Below are 5,000 nucleotides of genomic sequence, written 5' to 3'. Positions count from 1 at the left end.
TACTCCGGGGAAGGGCAGCATGACATTGAGAGTAGCTCAAGCTTTCAGCACCTTTATCTGACTGCATGTATGCAGACACTGCTCAGAATCCCCTGTAAGATTCTCCTTCAATTCCGTTTTGCAGTGCTTTAGCTCTTTCAAAAGGCTTCGCTTTGCTAGTCACAATCCAAGGCTCATGACAGCATTTGAAAACATTCGCAACTGCGTTGGCCGGGAATTGAACCTGGGTTAACTGCTTTGAAGGCAGCTATGCGCAACACTGGCTCGCTCCAGAATAAATCTCACGTCGAGGGCATATTTTTTTCCATTTTACCGTGAGTCGGGCTCAGCTGCACAGAGGAGAGAGCAGAGCAAAGAGGTCACGGGGACAGGGGAGTCACACGCTAACGGTTTGAATACGCGGAAGATCACTGAGGGATCCACAGTATATGGACCCTCCGTGCGCCATCAGTCCGCACTCCGGACTCTGAATCCTGCCATCCGAGTTAAGATCTCGGCGGAACCTGAGGCGCAGTTCCTTCTTAAAACGTAATCTGGTGAGCATTTCTAGAATCGTACTTGTATAGATGCAGCCTTTAATGTGTTGCTAGGTTAAAATTGATGACTTCTTGTATTTCAGTAGGCAACTGCCCTCTTGATTTCGGATTTAATTTCTTTATTACAGGGGCACTTTTATGAAGACAGAGTCATGTTCAGGTACTTTGCTTGATGGAGGAAGCTCATTTCGGACTCTGTGATCTGCTCACCTGGAAAGGTCTGCTATACTACTACAAGAGAGAAGTAGAGTCTGGAAGAAGGGACAATTTTATGATGCTTTGGAAGATAATGTTTTTTTTTTCTTATACTGAAAATGAAAGGTAGTTGTTTCTATATGGACTCAGTCTTTGGAATTTGTATATATATATTTCAGTGATCCCTCAGCCATTCCTTCTGTATTGTAATTCAATTTCTCTTTTAAAATTCCTTCCCCACTTCTAGGACCTGCAGTTGCTGAACTCCACAATGGCTTCTATTGGAAAGTCTGTGACTGAGACCAAGTGTTCACTTTTTTATGAAACCATTATTTATTTAGGAGCAATGAGCAATTCTTATATAAATGCAATAAAATCATTATGCTCAAACTATGAGAGAGAAAATTAAGGATAATTTAAGAAATCAGTCTTAGCTTGTTTCTATACACAGATGGTATTATTTATTTTCAAAGGAAACCCGCGAGGATTCCCCTGGTGTGCAAGATGTGCCTGAATACTCTTGATCAGCTTCCTGCTCACTTGAAGAGGGTGTGTATGAAGCACGCCACGGCAGAAAACATCAGGATGGCCTCTCAACAGGCGAGGGAGGACATGATGAATCACCTGAAGAACGGGGTCATCGTGGATTACCACAGAATAGAGATCGTGTCTGGTGAGGCAAACAGGATAGTGGTTGTAAGACTGCTAGAGTCCTTGGGCCTTTTTGTACATGGGAAGCCTGAAGACACATTGGCAAGGTGAGATATTTTTAATCTGTAAGGCTTCTGTAGTTTCTTTTTGAAATCATTGTTACAACATATTATGTAAAAGCATGTTGAAAAGAATCTACCTGCATTCCAGCGGCCCTGAGCAAGAGGCCGCAGTCCAGGAGGAAGAGATGCCAGAGGCTGCTCTAGAAACTGAAACAGAAGCGGATAAGGAAGGGGAAGATGTGAGCTCTGAAGAACTCTATCAGCAGTAAGACTTTTTATTTTTCAGATGTATCTATTTTTTACTAAAATTCTAATTTGTCTTATAGGTATAAAATGTTTAAACCGGTGTTTTATATCCTTACAGGCCCTGAGTAGTTAAAAAGTATCAGCAGGCCGGAAGAGAGTGGCCCAAGCTGGACTCTATAGAAAGCACTCCCTGGATGCTCCTCTCCTGATTGGATTCAAACAGTACCTTACCAAGGATCTGGGAGTGGCAAATTATTCTCAGGAGGTATTTATTTTTTAAAGGCATTTAAAATTAAGCAATGGTATCTTCATTGTAAATGTTTTTATTTCTTAGCTTAAAATTCACCCATGTGAAATGATGTCAGCCATAAACATCATGACTCTATATTTCCTACCTGAATCTATTCTACTTAAATTATTACATTATACACAATTTGAGTTCATTTTAAAAAGTAAAAGGTAATGAAAGGAATGCATTTTCATAAGAAAGATAATACCGATATGCATGTGATAATCTTCCTTATATCATGTAGTGCATCATTTGGACACTTTGTGGGCTTCAAATACAAAGAAAATCATGTTCTATGGTACAAGATAAATACAAAACTTAAGCTTTTATTTTAATTAGATTTCTTTATAAAGCATAAGCAATCATTTATTACATCGCTTCTTGAATTAAATCTTTTGACAAGAGGTAAGACTTCTGTTACATTTAAACCCATGTTTAGCTGTGTTTTTTAGATTTAACTGAACCAATTTCTGTGTGTGATAATGTCCTTGAATTCTGACAACATCACACTAAATTACATGATATAAAACAGCTAATGTTTCTAGAGATAAAGTTTCTGAGATGCTTCTAATTACTTTTTCTTACCAGGGACAGTTTAATTCACCTTGTACAGTACTGTAAGACCAAGATACTTTTTTTAAAAGTTATTTAACATTTTATAGAACTTTGTCTACTATGGCAACATGATGTGCTTGGTGAAACTTGGAAAAATACTGCTTGGCCACTTATCTTAAGATAAAGATAGGATAAAGGTTTATCTTTTGCACCTACCTGACCCCCAGGGAAGGCCAATGCTTTCTAAGTTGATGGTTCCCTACAGTAGACTGTACTTTAATTTCAAAGGTAATGTATATTGACCCAAATCAGTTTTGGAATCCAATCTACTGACGAGATGGAGCACATCCTTTTTTCAGGATTTTAGCATCATACGTTTGGTATATTTAGTCCCTAATGATGAAAGAAATGATCATAGAACATTTGGACACTTTGTGGGCTTGAAATACAAAGCAAATCATGTTCTATGGTACAAGATAAATACAAAACTTAAGCTTTTATTTTAATTAGATTTGTTTATAAAGCATAAGCAATCATTTATTACATTAATATATGTAAAAATAACATTTTAGCATCATACGTTTAGTATATTTAGTCCCTAATGCTGAAAGAAATGAGCATAGAACATGACATCTAACCTTACCTGCGGTGTTTTTAATCCCTATTGCTCAATGCACGGTGAAAGCATTCCATACATGTGTCTGACAATGAGGAATGGGCCCCTGAGACAGTCATTTGCCTGTTTCACAAATGATCGTATTTTACTAGAGATTCTGTTTGGGATTCAGATGTGCATTCGGACAGCAATCCCTTTCAAGAAATGATATGTTCTGGATGAGGTCAAAGGTGCTGGAACACTGTATCTAGGATGTGTTTGCAGAGACTGTGTGTCTCCTGCTTCAACGCAGTGATAAACAGATGTGCTCCTTTAATTTATTGGTACATGCCCAGGGCAGTAAGCAGTCTGAGGATTTATTTCCAGATGGCATAGAGCAGTGAAGCAGTGAAGTAGTGCAAAACACTGGATCATTATATTATTAGAATCTATTCTACTTAAATTATTACATTATACTCAATTTGAGTTCATTTTAAAAAGTAAAAGGTAATGAAAGGAATGCATTTTCATAAGAAAGATAATACCGATATGCATGTGATAATCTTCCTTATATCATGTAGTGCGTCATTTGGACACTTTGTGGGCTTGAAATACAAAGAAAATCATGTTCTATGGTACAAGATAAATACAAAACTTAAGCTTTTATTTTAATTAGATTTGTTTCTAAAGCATAAGCAATCATTTATTACATTAATATATGTGAAAATAACATTTTAGCATCATATGTTTAGTATATTTAGTCCCTAATGCCGAAAGAAATGATCATTTGTTTAACATGCACGGGTCTGTCTCAAAGGATGCAGTACTCCTGAAGGGTCTCAAACCCTACATTTCGGATGCCTAGCTGTATCCCTCACATGTGGCACCTCAGAATGACTTCTAACCTTACCTGTGGTGTATTCAGTCCCTATTGCTCAATGCACGGTGTACATACTGCATACATGTGTCTTGAGAATGAGGAATGGGCCCCTGAGACAGTCATTTGCCTGTTTCACAAACAGGGACCTGGATCTAGACCTGGCCCGTACAGGGCTCAAACCCGCGACCTTGGCGTTATTAGCACCACGCTCTAACCAACTGAGCTAACCAGCCTCACGACAGTGCTCCTCTCTGTGCTGCAAAAAATCAAACTCAGGGAATTTCTTTTGTCCTCCTTTGAATAGAAAGCCGTGTAATCAGTGTACGGGCTTTCTCGTGCAGTTTCATGGTTCTTGTAACCCAAATCCTACACTGGCCTGAAGTGCCCCCCCATTTCACAGCATTTTTCAGCTGATTTAAAATGTACCTAAAGGAGAAGCATTATTGAAGACCATCAATTACCAAGAGCTTTTGTCAAAGGTTTTGGTGGTCATTTTGAATGACCACAGAGCGCTGTGACCTCGGTTTTACATCTCATCCAAAAGACAGCGCCCTTTTACAACACAGCATCTCCGTCACTATACTGGGGCATTGGGACCCGCACAGACCTCAGGGTGAGCGCCCCCCCGCCGGCACCATTAACACCGCTTCCAGCTGGAAGCTTTGTTTTTCCCTGTAGCTCATCCTCATCCAGGTACTGACCTGGCTCACACCTGCTTAGCTTCAGTGGGTTTTCAGTTGCGAGTTGCAAGGGGATGCAAGTGATGGAGCCGCTCGCTGCAAAAGCCACTGCATTGGCCGGGAATCGAACCCGAGCCTCCCGCGTAGCAGGCGAGAATTCTACCACTGAACCACCAATGCTCAGTGCCTGGGCCTTCAAAAAAGATGCTTTTTTGGTGCTCTGTGCAAAACGCGTCGACATCTGCTTCCAGCTGCAAAATGCCATTTGCGGACGCTGAAGAACTTATTTCTAAGGCAGCGGGTACAAGCGA

This window comes from Lepisosteus oculatus, unplaced genomic scaffold (assembly GCF_040954835.1).
Source record: "Lepisosteus oculatus isolate fLepOcu1 unplaced genomic scaffold, fLepOcu1.hap2 HAP2_SCAFFOLD_137, whole genome shotgun sequence".
Taxonomy (NCBI): domain Eukaryota; kingdom Metazoa; phylum Chordata; class Actinopteri; order Semionotiformes; family Lepisosteidae; genus Lepisosteus; species Lepisosteus oculatus.
Note: the sequence above shows the minus strand (reverse complement) of the source record.